The following is an 18332-nucleotide window of genomic DNA, read 5'->3' as shown; positions in this document are numbered from 1 at the left end:
CTATGTGGCGTAAAAGGATCTCATTCAAACCCACATGCAAACATTGACATCCCATGACCAGTCTGGACATTGGAGGGCACACTGTGTACATTTTTTGGATCTCTTGTGAGCCAATGACATGTGAAGCCTTTTTGATCTCTTTTGCTCTACCTTTATTTTAACTTTTTCCTCTGAGATATTCCTGCTTGTGTTTCAGTTTGAACCAAATAGGTTCGCAATAACAAATTCAAAATATCGTATATTTTTGGGTTTGAACCAAATGGTCCCAAAATAAATTCTAAAAATTATAATGTGGATTTCAAGTTCTAGAACTCTAAATCAAGGATTCCAAATTTCAATTCCTAAATCATATTCTAGCAACCAAACATGCCCTAACACTTGCGTTTTATTTAATCATGTCTTAGGGTTGTAAACAAAATGGATGGTGGTGTGATTTGGATAGGGTTAGTACATATTTTACTTTTCTCTATTTACAAAATGGTTAATTTAGCGGATAGGCTATATGTGGGAACTTTGTTTGTCTAAAATTAGTTTTGGGCTAGAAAATTGTCAGCCTTTGACTGGTAAATTGTCAGCTTTGCCGTTAATATTTTTCGACCAATTTTCATTTCATTCCACTTTTAAATCTTGATTTATCTATTTTTTAAATTTAATTAGCTATCATCTACACAATTAACTATTGTTCAATTTTCTTTTCATTCCACTTTTAACTCTTATTTTATCTATTTATTAATTTAATTAGTTATCATCTACATTGCTAACTATTGTATTCTTCTTATTTATTTAGCTTAATTACCTATTATCTTTTCCGTTAACTATCATTTTTAAATTTAATTATTTAATTAAATTAATTATTATTTGTTATTTATTTTTAAAAAATAAATATTATTTTACTTTAATTGGAAATTATTTATAATTTAATTTATTGAGATGAGGTTTAATTTAATTTATAACTTATATTTTATCTCTAATTTTAACTCTTTCTTTTTTTCTTATTTATTTAAAAACTTAATTAGTTGTTATATCTACTTTTAACTCACATTTTTCTTCCATTTATTTAACTTTTGATTTTTAAGATTGATTGAAGTTTTAGTTTTTAAAATTAGTTTAGCTAATAGGATATTTGTGGGAGGAGTTGCTATTTTTTTAATATATTTTTATTTCTCATGTTAATTTTTCATAATAATTTTTTTGATGGAGATTTTTAAAATGATATTTTAAATTAGTTTAGTTTTTAATTTTTATAATTATTCTAGTTTATTTTTTACTATACACTTTATATGTGTTATTTTTTAGATGACAATTTATTAGTATATGATAAATTGAATAAATAAATAATATTTATTTAGTTTATTGAAAGAAATAAATTTTATTTGACTTAAAATAAAAATTAATTTTAATTTAATTTATGCACATTAAATTATAGTTTTAATATTTTTTAGTGAAAACCTATTGGCTGATTGTTGAAAGCACAAAAGCTTGGAACTACTAGTTAAATACTATTATGGTAAATACATGGACTATTATTATCTACATGTGATGTTTTTGATAATTACATATAAGTAGGTGAAGGTATGAGAATAAGGAGTGTCTATATCACTAATCTTTCTAATTTATGGACCTATCTTTGTTGCAGCTTCTGGTTATGATGATTATTTTTGTATATGGTTTGCTCTGGCTACATATGTATTTTGGGTAGTTTCGGTATCTCTATCTAGTATTAGTCTTTGATACCTTGTTTTGGTTCATCATACTATATCATGCTTAAGTTATATTTTTTAGGTGAAGAAACCTACATAAACCTTTAGTTAACCTATAAGAAAACATCTAGAATAGACTCCTCGTTGATTGTAATTAAATGAACAATATAATTGTAATTTTATGTCATTGTAATTGAGTGAAAAGGCTTCTACAATCATTATCTCTTACATGTGTTTTAGCTATATGTTTCTCTCAGTACAATTTTAGGTGAGTTTCTCCTTTCTATCGATATTATCGATTGATGTTTCTAGCTCTGAAGCAGAAAACACCCTAACCATAACACACTAAGGAAGAAATTAAGTTTGAAAAAATAAGCCAACTTTAATTATTTAACACTTTTAGCTTAAGACTCAAAGCCTTAGCATGTGATGTTGAAGCCGCTCCTCAAGAAACCTCTCCACCTTATTGGTTTGAGAATTTTTGGTCAAGATTGGGTAGATTGATCATGTAGAATGATGTCTCTATCTATAGTTTGATGTAAAGACTTTCCCTACAAAACCAATACTACATCAACAATCTCCATAAAATATGGAAAGTCTACAAGAGATAATGTCATTTGAATATTGACTAGTCAACATTAATCAATATTATTAAATTTAAAAGAAACACATATACTAGATATGAGATACCATATAATAGAATATTGAGATGGTCTGAACATGATGATCAAATAAAATGAGCTCTAGAACCTACTCAGGAAACATAAGGGCGAGAATATTGTAGGAGTGCTTTATCACCCTACCACAAAATTGTTGAGCCTCCCCAAAATATTTCCTAACATGAAAGATACCCAACCTGACAATGAGATATTATAAATAAGAAAAACTAAGAGGAGAGTAATGGAATCATGTAGTAATAAGAAATCATATTCTAAAATTATTCACAACCTCTTAAACATTCACAAAACCATAAATTAGGCTAGGATTCCATTTATCATAATTAGAAGAAATTAATCATCCTTATTTACAAGTTTTTGTGATGTGGAGCCTAATCATACTCATAAGTTTTTTCAATGTAGTTTATCCCTAGATTATTTCTACGGAGGTTTGGGGGCAGTGCCCCCAAGACGGGTCAAGGCGTAGCACCCTTGCAGGGTCTTGGGACAATGCCCTAGGTATAGGGTGGGGTCGAGGGGCAGTGCACTCAAAGCACAAAATGACCTTATATTGTGAAAGGCCTCAAGTGAATTATTTTTCTATTAGACAACTTATTCTAGCCCTAATTTTGTAAGTGGAAAAAGCTTGTATAAAATGGCTTAGGGTTAGGGATTTCATAATGTATGGTGATATTATAGCTTCTTTCCATGGTATTGAGCTATAAGGGATTGCAGATTGTAATCACTAGATAATAATAGTATTGGACTTGTTGTTGGTGGACATAGCCCAGGGATTGGGTGAACCACATTAAATCTTTGTGTCTTGTGTTCTCTTTTGTGCGATCTATTATTTTTTGATATTGGTTATATCTGCAAGTAACTATCATTTCTGTGTGCATGGTTAATCCTAACAAATGGTATCAGATCCAGACTGTCGTCATAATTTTTTTAAACTAGACTGTCATCATTTTTTTAGCTATCCTCTGCAAGAATGTCTCACAGTTAAGTGGATGTCTCATGGTTGAGTGTGAGAGATGGAAAATGAGGGTAAGTCGAAGGTTGATAATTCTAATGGGAAGGACTTTCAGTTATGGAAAATGAAAATAGAGGACTATCATTTTCAGAAGGATTTATGGAAGCCATTGGAAGGAAAAACAAAGAAACATGGAACTATGACAGATGAGGACTGAGATATTTTAGACAAAAAGACACTTGGAAGTATTCAATTATGCTTGGCACCATCAGTGAAATTTAACATTACAAAAGTGAAGACAATGGAAGAGTTGATGCAAACCTTAGAGAAATTGTATGAAAAACCCTCCACTTCAAAAAAGGTATTTCTCATGAAGTGTTTATTTAATATGAAGATGGGAGGAGGTGGATCTGTTGCAAATCATTTAAATGAGTTTAATACTATTACTAGTTAGTTGTCTTATGCGAATGTCAACTTTGATGAAGAAATTAGGGCTCTCTTGATTTTGTGTTCTTTTCCTGAAAGATGGAATGACTTGGTAATGGGTGCGAGTAATTCTAATTCTAGATCTAATACCCTAAAATTTGATGATGTGATTAGTGTTATTCTAAGTGAAGAAACTCATAGGAAAACCTCAGGTGGATCTACATCATAAAGTACTTTGAACACACAAAGCAAAGGAAGAACAACTAAGAGAGGAAACAATTCTGGAAATTATGGGAAATCAAGAGGAAAGTCAAAGGGAAAGAGGTCTCAATCTAGAGGACTGAGAGATTGCTAGTACAATGGGAAGCCAAGGCATAAGAAGAAAGATTGTTGGACTCGAAAGAACAATGAAGGTGACAAATAAGATGGAAACAATGAGACAAATATGGTAAGTAACAAATCCGAAGAGGGTGGTTTGCTTCTTTCTTTAGAAAGTGTTGATGATTCTTGGGTTTTAGATTCTGGGGCTTCATTTCATGCTACACCCCATAGAGGTTATTTTATTGATTTTGTCCAAGGGAATTTTGGGATTTTTTATTTGGGGGATAATGAACCCTATCAGATTTTTGGAAAGGGAAAGTTTGTTAGGAAATATTGCATTCAAACCCAGAATCACAAATCATTTCCCACATAACCCACAAGAGGTTAACATGCATACAAGTTTTCCAAATGCAAGGATCAAATAGACAAGCCACAAGATAACACAAGATTTACCCTGGGAAACCCTCATTGAGGGAAAAACCCAGCCTCCAAAAGCATCTATACTCCATCATATTAATCAACCAAGAGTTACAATGGATACCTCTAAAACATCAAGCCCTCCAATGCACTTTCATATGCCCAAGCATGAATCCACACATCCCATGCCATGCTTCACAAATGCACTTTTCAGAAAGACTCAATCAACCAACCTGCTCAGCCTGTTCACCTCCTCCCCACCCTTAAAGAAACCACTACATTGTGTTTGCTTTTATAGACACAAGCTCACACAAATACAACTGGTGGTAAGGTAAAACCATGTACCAAAAAACCATGTACCACAAAACCATGTGAAGACAAAACCACAGACGCCTTATTTAATATTGGGTATGAAGCTGTTACAATATTTAATTCCCCAATATTAAATTACTGCAAATAGTAATACAATGTTACAATACAATCATTACATGGGACCAAATAATTACCTAGCATGCTTATCCACACCACCAAGGTGCAACACAACTAAATAATTATTTAATTATAATAGCAAAATAAATCATTTTATGCAATGGTGTACAACACCATACCCTAACATTCTCCCACTTGTTGTATACATTGCATAAGGGATCAATGCATGATATACATCATCATAGCCGTCCATGAAACCACATGAATCTGTAACATGCTCTCATGCTCCAACCTGCAATAAGATCAAAGTGACCACCATCTCAAGCAAGAACTCCTCTCATCCTCCAACATGCCATCTATGGAAGAAAAGGAACATGCCAAGGCGAAGATGCAACAACCAATAGCATAAGCATCAAATCCAAGTGATGGAAAAGGCTCTGCCAAGCTGCTATCTTGAAGAAAAATCCACATGATTGGAAATAACATCCACAAGACATGCCAATACATCCAACCATCCATACCTCCAAGGTATCAATACATTAGTAAACTCATGTCAAGAACATATGATCTCAAAAGAATTTTTTCATATTGTTTGATCAATTCCTTATGCCTTGAGATTTATGAAGTTCATTCCTTCCAAGTTTGTTGTTGTTGCTTTAAGAGTTTCATTGTTTTCATTAACAAGTTTGAGTTTTGAGTTGAAATGTTGATCATTCCATGAATATAGGAGTTTTATTCTCATGGAATGATGTTGTAACAAAATGTACAAATCATATCTAATAATTTTTTGACAAGAAGTTTTAAGGATTGGTGATCACTATTGGAGTTTATGAACTAAAGGGCACTAAATTCATGGCTACGGAGCAACAACAAGAGTTCTATCCATTAGAGGTTAGTTTTTAATGATTGGAAGTTCTTTGGTATGTTGGAGACAAGGTGAAACAAACTTTATTTGAGTCTAAAGGTGCTTAGAAGGAAGAGATTTAGAAAACCCCACCTTTGAGGGTTTGTAGGAGATTGATTTGGGGCTTTTGGGGTTGCAGTCTAAGTTTTGGGACTAATTCATTTTAGATTTGGAACATTTAAAACATAAGGAGAGACTATCCAAATTTTGGGGCCTCGAGAATATAAGAAAATTGTAGTTTCTTTGTTAAATTGCCCTCTTTTCATGCATTTTTGAGCCACAATATGGTAACAACAAGATATGGTCCAAAGGAACACATGGAACCCTTCTAATATGTTGTAGTATAGCTTAATAGGCATCTAAAACTACCATTTTTTTGGGGAGTGTTTTGGAAAGTTTGAGAGGAAAGTTCACTTTTGTGTCGCTGTAGGGCTACTAGGAAATCAATTAGGCCTTTAGGGTTGTTTGAGGGATTTGGGTGTTGGATGGTACTTAAGGATCAAAAATTGGTTGAAACCTTTTGAATCCACCTTGATTTGGCCTAAGACACTCATCTTAATCATTGGGGAGGTGTTGGAGTTGTTTGTGTACTTTTTCCTTTATAGAGGGTTTGGGGAACCTTGTACTTCACTTATAGGTTTAAGTAGGATTAACTTTGTTTTGAATCCTACCACCCTTACCTTTAAATTAGTATGGAGCCTTTATATCCAACCATTTATTATAAGTTGGGGAATGCACTTCATGCCTGGCATGCAAGTGATGCATTTGCATATACAATTTTATCACCATCAAAAACTGTATTTGATCCTACTAGTTAGGAACAATTGATTGTTCATTTTATTGTACCTAATTTGATGATAGTTATATAGAAATTTATAATCAAACCCAACTAAACAGAAATTAGACCTATTTAATTGGGTCATGGCTTGTTTCTTTCTAAAAATATCTGCAATGATATGTTTTTGTAAAATTTCTTGCGAACACTGCCCATTTTTCATGGTATGCATTATTTGTGTGCAATGTTTTGATGTAAGTCCCTTAGCATGGGTTGAGTGAGTTTTATTGTTTTATTATTTGGATTTTGGAGTATGTATGCAGCCAGATCAAATTTTCTATTGTGCTAAGATGTAATAAGCACCTTGAGAAATATCTCTTTGTATATATACACACATACATACATAAATAGATGTACACACACATGTGTGTGCATGTATATATACACACACACACATACATATACATAAAGAGAAGCTTCTCTATTCACTTGCTGAGGGAAATATAAAGAGATACATGTTTAGAAAGAAAAAAAACATTTACATAGGTACCTCTTCTCCCCTTTCAAAGAAAATTGTAGAGTAAGGGCACATAGATCACAAGGGCACAACACGAAAACAAAATGTAGTTGATCACAAGGGAATGACAACAAAATCCTAGGTCTCCACTGATCTCTACCAATGTTTAGAGCTCTCTACCTTCTTTCATGCGTAACTCTCCACAATTGATCAAAACAAATGGGGAATGATTAATGTCATAATTTTTATTTTTTTGTTTATAATCCATAATCCACAATCCACAAGATCTCTCTGTATATATGCATACATACATATATAGACACATAGATATGTGCATGTATGTATGTACACACACACACACACACACACACACACACACACACACATGTATATGCATACATACATATACATACATACATACATGCATACATGAAAACAACAATGCAATTTCTAAGAGTTTGCAGTTGTTCAACAAAATTAATATTTTACAAAAAAATGTACATGAAAACTGTTAGCTCAGAAGCAAGAACATGGTGTTGAAACAGTACAAAAAGTGCTTGACATGAGAGATCCACAAGTGAGGGTGTTGACCAATCTTGAGAACTTGAATGCTGAAATGAAAGCTATCAATGATCAAATACCTATGCCAGAGTTACAACACAATGTGAAGTTGATTTTATATATAGTAGAGGAAGAATATCTCTTTGTATATATACATACATACATAAATAGATGTACACACATGTGTGTGTACGTATATACACACACACACACACACATACATATACATAAAGAGAAGCTTCTCTATTCACTTGCTAAGGAAAATATAAAGAGAAACATGTTTAGAAAGAAATTTTTTTTTCTACATAGGTACCTCTTCTCCCCTTTCAAAGAAAATTGTAGAGCAAGGAAATAGAGATCACAAGGGCATGACATGACAATGAAATGCAGTGATCACAAGGGAACGACAACAAAATCCTAGATCTCCACTAATCTCCACCAATGTTTAGAGCTCTTCACCTTCTTTCACATGCAACTCTCCACAATCAATCAAAACAAATGGGGAATGATTAATGTCATTGTTTTTGTTTGTTTGTTTATAATCCATAATCCACAATCCACAACATCTCTCTGTATATATACATACATACATACATAGACACATAGATATGTGTGTGTATGTATGTATATATACACATATATATACATATGTATATGCATACATACATACATTCATACATACATGAAAACAACAATGCACTTTCCAAGAGTTTGCAGTTGTTCAACAAAATTAATGTTTTACAAGAAAATGCACCTAAAAACTATTAGCATAGAAGCAAGAACATGGTGTTGAAACAGTACAAAAAGTGCTTGACATGAGAGGTCCAAAAGTGAGGGTGTTGACCAATCTTGAAAACTTGAATGCTGAAATGAAAGCTATCGATGATCAAACACCTATGCCAAGGTTACAACACCATCTGAAGTTGATTTTAGATATAGTAGAGGAAGATATTCAAAAGTATGATAATCAAAACTTAAGGCACATGAGAGAAGGGGAAGGAGCAACTTTAGAAAGAGAAGGAGAAGGAGTGACTTTAGAAAGAGACTACACAATAGAAACAACAACTAGACAACATAGAGGATATAATGGGAGCCACTCGATAGAATTCAGAAAGTGTTGTGCTAGGTACTATGACATTGGAATCAATTGTAAGTATCTTTGTGAATTTACAGTCCAAATATCAGGAGGATTACAATTTGTGCAACTTTTCATGTATTGCATTTCTTATAAGAGTGTTTCAAGTATTGGCACAGTCTCCCTACGATGATCCCAAGTATCCATTGTTTATAAGAGTGTTTCAAGGTTGGGAACCACTTCAACATCCTTTGCATGCTTTAGAGGTAATGTCATTGTGGTAGAGGCTTTTGCAAGGGATTGAGCCTTGTGATTATGACATTTACAGAGAAGTAAAACTTGCTTCTTCAACTCCTTACACTCAACTCTTCACTGAAGTTATTTTTCTAGTAGTGAGAATAGCTACTACAAATTCATGGGAGCCAAGAGACCCTGAACCTATGCTATACTTTTTGGAGACATGTGATAAGTTATTACTAGCTTCAGTACTTCATAACATTCTAGATCATATAGTGATGCCCGAATTAACCACAATAGTAGATACTTGGGATCCTTGTAGGGAGAGTGTGCCAATACATGCATGGCTACATCCTTGGCTACCAGTGTTTGGCCAACGTATAGAGTTTTATTGTTTTATTATTTGGATTCTGGAATATGTATGCAACTAGATCAATTTTTGTTGTTGTGCTAAGATGTAATAAGAACCTTAAAAAATACCTCTCTGTATATATAAAGATAAACATGTTTAGAAGGAAATATAAAGAGAGACATGTTTAGAAGGAAAAGAAAAGAACATTTACATAGCCCCTTGAAGAAAATCCCAGAGCAAGGGCACGGAGATCACAAGGGCACGACATGGCAATGAAATTGCAGAGCAAGGACATGACAACAAAATGCAAAGATCATAAGGAAATGGTAGAAAAATGCATTGATCACAAGGGCACGACAACATTGAAAATTCTCTACCCTCGTTCGGAGCTCTCCACCTCTTTCGCATGCAATTCTCACAATCTAAACAAATGGGGAATGGTTTATGTTGTGTTTTCTTTTCTTTTTTGTTTATACTCACGTGGGCATCAAAATTATGACACAAACATCAGTATTGTGACGGTGTCGGGGGCAATTGCAAAACAAAACATGAAAATCACTAAAAATTACACCGCCATTGCAAATTGCCATCGCGAACCCCAAATGTTGTAGTGGACCAAATCGTGGATATCTTCACATAGGCTATTATGAAAGATTAATTTTTGGCACTTCAAGATATGACTGTTAGTCCTTTCAGCATCAAGGAGGAGTATGAATATTGATGCAAAGAGCAACTCCAAATCCACCACATTAACAACTCCAACTCCATTGATCTATCTCCAACTCCACCGTTTCACTATCAAGTTCTAGTTTTAAGTAGTTTAGGATTGAATAATCAACGCATTAATATGCGAAGTTCATTTCACAGTTTATGGAACTCTCTCTCTCTCTCTCTATCCATTCTATGGCCATCGTAGTCTTTCAATCTGTATGAAATAAGTGATTTAATCAATGTTTAAACTGTGGTAAGAAGCAATAAACACATAGGCTAAGATCATAAGTTTAGGTAGAGTACATTGTTTTTAATAAATAGTTTTCTTTTTATACAGAATGCTGTAATATGTATTGAGCAACGTAAGCCGCAATAAATTTTTTATCATTCTGCTGCAATCATGAAATAAGGTGTATGCTGCTTCAAAGCAGAGCATCTTTGTTTTGAAAAAGTATGCTATCAATGATGTGTATTTGATGTTCTAAATCAAAATTTTTATGATTATATTGTTATTTGAATATTGTGTGCTGCTGTTTACATTTCTACACGTACTACATTGACAAGTCCTGCACTGACGAATAATATTTGCAACCAGCTCTCCTGTACAACCTACTCTTTTCTACCCACACATCCTAACCAACTAACATAAACCTCTCCCACAGCCTACCAAATTCAAGGACTGGTGCTCTACGGATCCCTTGTTGAAAATGTAAAACTTTTAATCTTGTAATGTGTACTGAATTTAAGTTATAGTAAGAGTGTTGAATATTAAAAAGACAGTGTTATTTCAAAATCAGCAATGCAAGTTTAAGGAACAAATAATGCTTTGTCATCGTTACATAATCATAGTGTTTGTATTTTTCTCAGCAATTGCTACGAAGTAGTGCATAGATGGTCCACATACAATTTTTGGTATATTGTCGAATTTAAGTAGAAAACAAATAGGCTAAATGAATTTAGAAATAAGACTTATTTGCCCATTGATTCGCCTTATCTAGATAATTAGTGATGATGAGTGGATGTAAATTAGGTTTGTTCTAAATGTATATGGAGGAATTCAAACCAAGGGGTGGGCCACATGCACTTAATAGTGACTGGCCGAGCTTATGCACTTAAACTAGAATCTTAATCTATCGACTCCTTTGAGGTGCCCTCCAAAATATTTAACATTGAAAAGATGGTTTAATAGTGTACTAATCCCACTCAGTTCTTTTGCCTTCTAACTAAGCCGAAAGTCTTCCCCTAATGGGTATATAGGGGAGAGGACCCAATAGTTGAGCGTGTATCAATTGTTGTGATGGTTGTTATGATCCTTTGATCCAATTATTGTAACAATACAATCTATTGATTGAGCAAAAAAAAGGGACTTTTATGTATTTATTTATCAATATTTAAGAGACATTAAATCATTACAAATTTATAAAGCATATATCATTGATTTGCTAAATATGATACAAGTTCTCCACAAAGTACATTCTTTATATACTTCACATCAAACAATATAAAATGTTAGCTTTCAAAAATAAAAATACTCTTTACATAATATACAGAGACAAGTTCAAAATATTATATTTAAATATGATCACTTTTACAAAACAAATGCCCAAACATATGGACAAGACAAAACTCATAACTTGATTTATAAGTATTAACTAATTTTTCCTTTTGTAACTTCCAATACCATTGCAGATATAATCATATAAACCAATGTTCAACTATTAGTCTTGCACAAGTAAACTTGGAGTACTGTATTAAAAATATGAAGTGGTGTGAGCTCATCAATCCACTCAAATCAAACAATGAATGCAACACATTTAAAAATTTTCTCACTCACATCAAACAACTAATGAAACAAATTCATATTTAACTCATTGAAACCACTACCTCAATTGATAACCAATCAAAATGCATATTGAGAATGTTATGGATCAACCAAATTTAACACATTGAAACCACTACATCAATTGACAACCAATTCAAATTCTTGGAAGGAAATAAAAAGTCTATTAATTATGACAACCAATTCAAATTCGTGGAGGCAAACAAAAAGTCTATTAATTATGAGGAGAGCGCAGGAGATGAGAGATTAACAGCAAAGTGAGTCGTCTGAGTAGAGATGCATTCGCTTCAACTGCATCTCATCTGAGGCTGCTCTGATTCAGCCAGAAGATAGATTTTTAAAAATGTTTGTAGACTATTCTACCATGTCTGCTTGCCTGCTTACTAGCATATGTAAATTTTGGATGGAACAAGATTACATAAACAAAAATTTCCGTGTTGTATTTCCATTTGCTCATTGCACATGGAATTGTTTGTAATTTGTAACGTTTTTAATTTGTAATTTTTGTGGTGATCTTTGTAATTTGGTGATTTATGAAGAATTGCTTGCATTTGTTTCCTATCCTCAAGCACTAATTGCTTGATTGCCGCAGTTAGAGCTCCTCTGTAAAGCCCCTCCTCCCGTCCTTTTCTTTTTCTTGTTCTTCTCAAGTACCATCACCCTAATATGGAAATTGGTTTAACCTCCTATATGTGTCGAATCTCTTTCAATTTTTGCATGAATAAATAGGCATTTTCTTCTAGCAATTACATTGAGCTCTATCTCAGGGCAAGTGGCTTTTACCAGTAGTGTTGACCGCTATATTCCAGTTTGCATTTGGAATTTCCCTAAGAAACTCTGCTGTAAGCTTTAGTGAAATTAAAGCATTAAACTTTGTTTTTACCAATACTCACTGCTTTTAAAAATTTGGACTCGTAATGAGTATGTGAACTCATATAGGTCTTTATGTGTATAAATGTCTATGTATTGAGCACTATTTTAAGTTTCCCTCTTTTGAATACAATAAAGTATATTTTAAATTTTTCTCTTGAGCCATTGCCTCTTGTTTAGTAGTTCTATTTTATTTTGTTTTGTTGACAACGCCTTTGATCTGTTATGAACAAGAAGTTGTTGTAAAGTGCTCCCCTCAATGCTCCTGCTCTACAGACATTAGTGGAATGGTGAAGTTCCTGTAGCCTATGAACGATGTTAAAGACTTTTTATTCTCAAGAGATAAAGTTAAATTTATTATATCCACTCCTCCCAAATGGGGTAATATCAACAAGTCGGAAGTAGAAGGTATCCTTTACTTTGTAGATAACATGGTTCCCATTGAACTGAGGTGTCTGGAAAGAAATATAGTTTTCACTAGCTTCTTATTGGGTTCTGACAAGCTTCTTGCCTTAAACATTTATGGAAGAGAATTTGACAACCCAAGACACACAAAGTCTGCCCCGCCACATCTGATCTGTACTTGATCTTATGCAAGAATTTCATAAGATGTGGACACATCCGATGTAGATAATCTTATTGTTAGAAGTAGTCAAACCCATGTGGCTGGTTAGTTACAACAAAACTGCCAGTCTGTCATACTTTCAGCCATTGACTGTTAGTGTTGTCAAAATAATACTAGATCCTCTGCAATGTATGAGGAAGTTAGTTTATTTTCAACATGAATTTAGGGAAGCTCTACAAACCTATAGGTGTTGGAAGTCTCTATAAATAGAGAGAAATTGTAACACATTGTGTGCAGTCAGATTAATGAAATAATTTTGTTATCTGCTGTCACCGTGTTTCTTTATAGTTTTAATTTTCAATACACAATACATCAAATTGTTATGGCTTCAAAAAAAAAAAAAAAAAAAAAATTCAGCCCTGCAAACAAACCATTTCCAGCAATATATTTTCCTTTAACAAAACCCTCTAGCAATATTTCTAGCTGAACTTCTAAATGAATCTCTAGCTGAACCTGGCTAAACTAGGCTCTGATACCATATTAAAAAATAGAAATAAGAAAAAAAACATGGTGCAGCCAAATCAATATGAATAATGAAAGTTATATTTTCCTGTGATCTGCTGTCACCATGTTTTTTTTCTTATTTCTATTTTTTAATATGGTATCAGAGCATAGTTTAGCCAGGTTCAGCTAGAGATTCATTTAGAAGTTCAGCTAGAAATATTGCTAGAGGGTTTTGTTGAAAGAAAATATATTGCTGGAAATGGTTTGTTTGCAGGGCTGATTTTTTTTTTGGAGTGATATTTGGTTGTAGGGTTGTTATACTGCTGGAATATTGCTAGATTTGTTTGAAGGCTGATTTTTTTGCTAACATGGGTTCTTCAAATGAAGTTTTGCCTATCTTTGATGGAAGTGGTTTTGCAGATTAGATGATTGCAGTCAATAATGCTCTAAGAGAGAAGGCTTTATGGAGGTTAGTAAATAAAGAAATTGGGGAACCTCAACAAACTGATAGAGAAAAGGAGTTGTGGAAATGCAAGTTGGAGCAAGCTAGAGAAGATATGTTGTTGTCAAATGAAAAGAAAGGCTGATCATTGAAGTCAATGTTTGCAATATGAAGATCACAATAGTGATGGTTGTAGCAAGAGGTGTACTATCGGTTGTACCCTACACTTCAAATTTTTTTACTATATTGATGAACCATGTATCTAAAAAATATTCCTAGAGAACTAGCGAGCACAGCAATTGGGTACCCATATGACTCGGTAGATGGATTATTTTTCATATGGACTCAATATTAGTATGCTAGAGAAAAGTTTAGAGTTGGTTTACTTATCATTGGATCAATGGTTTTGTGAAGTTTGAAGGGTTTGTGGTAATCCAAAATCACTTGTTTAAGTAAATCTATTGAACGGTTTGTGTTAAGCCAAAACCACTTATTTAGGTGAAAAACCTAAAAGTCTTCAAGGGTTTGTGGTAAACCAAAACCACTTGTTTGGGTGAAAGATCCTAAAGCATTTTTTTTCCGAAGAGTTTGTGGTAAGCTAAAACCACTTAACAAGAAAAATGAATTTTTCATAGTGATGGTGATAGGGGAAACTAAAAATTTCTATGTTGTAAATGGGTACCTCAAAAGGCTTAATGCCGGGACCTATCATGTTTAAATTTCTTATTGTAATTTCTCCCACTGAAAGAGTCTTTAGTGGTAGAAATTAAGGGAGGATGTTAGAAGTAGTCAAACCCATGTGGCTGGTTAGTTACAACAAAACTGCTAGTTTGTCATACTTCCAGCCATTGACTGTTAGTGTTGTCAAAATAATACCAGATCCTCTGCAATGTATGAGGAAGTTAGTTTATTTTCAACATGAATTCAGGGAAGCTCTACAAACTTATAGGTGTTGGAAGTCTCTATAAATAGAGAGAAATTGTAACACATTGTGTGCAGTCAAATTAATGAAATAATTTTATTATCTGCTATCACCGTGTTTCTTTATAGTTTTAATTTTCAATACATGATAAAAATAAGAGATCTAAGATCTGAAATAAGCACAAATACTTGGCAATGGAAAAAACAGAAATAAACACTTAAGAGAGAAGCAAATTTTATTCATCAAACTGATTTCATACAACCTATGCAATGGCCTCTATATATAGAAAGCCTATGAGATGAGGGCATTAATAGAAGATGTTTCTAGAGGCTAAGATGATAAGGCCGTATGACCTAGTATCAAGGACAGCATCCATATCTATTAGCAACATAATAGGAAATGTGTGATAGACAGACAATTCAGTTATAACAGCCTGGGTGTATTTGTTGACTGTTTTTAACACTTATGTTCTCAAATATGCAGCAAATCACAAGAAAATTTCATTTTGAAAATGTATGACGTAAAGTTTGAGATTGTTGCTATGGCTCCGTATAATAGATCCGAGTATTACAGACAGAGCTTGAATGAACTAGCAGAAACGGTGACAGAAATAACTATTTCTTGCTATGAGAGTGGATTCATCTTCATGAGGGATCTAAAGCTTGTTATAGCCCAGATTGCAGCTAAAGACTGGAGTGATTTTGACAGCAAGCGAATAGCTGTGACAGTTGATATTCTGAGGAAAAATCTCGTGTCTACAGTCCACCTAGGATGCTTTTCTCTGACAAATACAAATGAAGAATTGAGGATTTTGGACAATTTTGACACACACACGAACAAGTTCCTGATTTTACTCCTGTTGTTGGGGATTCTTTATGGAGCCTGGATTATATGCGAGTCTTCCTAAAGAAAGATGTAGAGTGGTAGTTTTCTACTAGCATGAAGGTGAGCTTTTCAAGTAGGCCTCAAGAAAAGATGTGTCTTGCAATTTCATTAGGTGCCTAGTTGAACCTTGTGATATTGGATATGTCGGCATGGAGGGGATTTATCCTTTTGAAGCTCTGGCTGCCTCTGCGAGAAATGCCAGTATAAAAGCTAAGCGCACCAGAAAGATTCAAGTCACTAGTGTGAAGAACTCCGAGAATGATGTGCAGCTCATGCCTGGTTATAATCTAAGAATTGACGGAGGAGCAAATAGTAAGAAATCTTCTTTAGGAGAGACTGCAAATGATGCAGTTGTCAACAATTATAATGGAACGGTGGTGTTCTGTGAAGGGTATCAACACTGTTGTTTCCTTACAAACAGAGAAAAGATGTCCACAGGTTTCTCAAAAAATAGAAGAGCTATCTATGAAAGCTTATGTGTTTGGAAACATGATTAAAATTTGCTCATCAGTGGCTAATGCTGATTACTCTAGATTGAGTAATGAGCAATTCATAAATTTCCTTGAATGTTGGCAGCCGCAAGAGTTTGAAGATTACTCAAAGCTGAAAGAATCTTTGAAGATGAGAGGGTCAGCTAGGAACTTTGCCCAAATGCAGAAGTTTGAAAGATGTTTTCACCAAGTTCTCCCGGAAACTTGCTATCATGTTCTCCTTTTCATGGGCAACCAAATGAGCACAAAAAAAGATAGAGATGGGCATTCAAATTTGGAGAAAACAAATAGTCACTTGTGTTTTCCCATCTGGTCTCAACCATGGACATGTCCCATTCTTACTCACCTATGTCAGTTTAGCCCTTTGAAAGAACTCAAAAAATAAAATCAAAATCGATATTATTTTAGAACCCTGTGATTATATAATTACAGCTCACCCTCCCTCCATTTCGTGTCTCTCCTGGTCTCCATAGCAGAGGTGTCCATTGAATCTGTGACATTGGATCTGGAAAGGGTTTTGGAAAAATCAAAACCCACCCACCATTTCGTGCCGCTCCTGGTCCATAGCAGAGGCGTCCATTGTGGCGTCAATTCAGGATTTCGTTAAGGTGAATACCAGAGGCGTTGATTTTGTTGGCACTCTCTATTCTGGATGATGTCTTCTAGACCCATAGACGTGTGGCGGTGAGAAGCGATGCAAAGACAAATCCTTCCTTTATCATTTGGAATGTATATTTAGGGTTGGGGCAAAATGTGTTGGATGGTTTGATTTTTATAATTTCTTATTAGATAATTTTACATTGATGATACAACAGGATTTGTCTAATAAATAGATAATTAGCAATTTAACATAGACTATTGGCAATTCAATATAAATCATTGTCAATTAAATATAAATCTTATTTTGTGTAATTGATACATCTTGAGTGTTTATATAATCATATACATTAAAATTTTAACATGATATAATGTTCAACTATTGGGATGTGATAAACTAAAGATGGGGGGTGGTAATTGACTATGATAGGTAGGACATTAGAAAAATGAGAATTTGAATAGTTTTTACTACGACATATAGAATTGATATTAATTTTGATAATGACGAGTCCAAACCTTAGTTATAAGAAGTTAACAAGGAAAATAAATATTTAAAAAAAAATTAGCAAATTTTATAGTCATTATGATAGGTTTTGAGTGGTCCAAAGTTAGGGTACACAACTATTGGGTCCTCTCCCCTAACGCAAGACAAGTCATTTGTACCGGACGAGTGACAGACACGGTGCTATCAGTATCCAACATTCATGATCTATCTTGACCAACTCTTGAAATTCACATTTACTCATGAATCAGGTAAAAAAGACAGAAATATGGTGTAAGACTATGAATCAGGTAAAAAAGACAAAAACATGATGTAAGACAAGATAATTAGAACAATATGAACATTATATGCTAATTATAACTAGTAATTCTATGTGAACAAAGTGGAATGCTTATGGTGATCGGAAGATATATTGGGGTAGTATTTTGAAGGATAGATATAATGTTTAGAGCATTTTACAAAGAGAAATTCATTATAAGGATAGAATATGAATTAAAATAAAATAGTCTATATTGTCCACTTTTTAGTAATCAAAATCTCAATAAAATGTAATGAAATTTTGACTTTTGAGAAAGTGTTCACGATAAAGAAGAAGTTGATGAAGATATGATGGCGGGTAAAAGGAGAATCAACTAAGGAAAAATGAACCACATTAAGTTA

This window comes from Cupressus sempervirens, chromosome 10, assembly GCF_028749045.1.
Source record: "Cupressus sempervirens isolate cs-2001-9-10 chromosome 10, ASM2874904v1, whole genome shotgun sequence".
NCBI classification, from domain to species: Eukaryota; Viridiplantae; Streptophyta; class Pinopsida; order Cupressales; family Cupressaceae; genus Cupressus; species Cupressus sempervirens.
Note: the sequence above shows the minus strand (reverse complement) of the source record.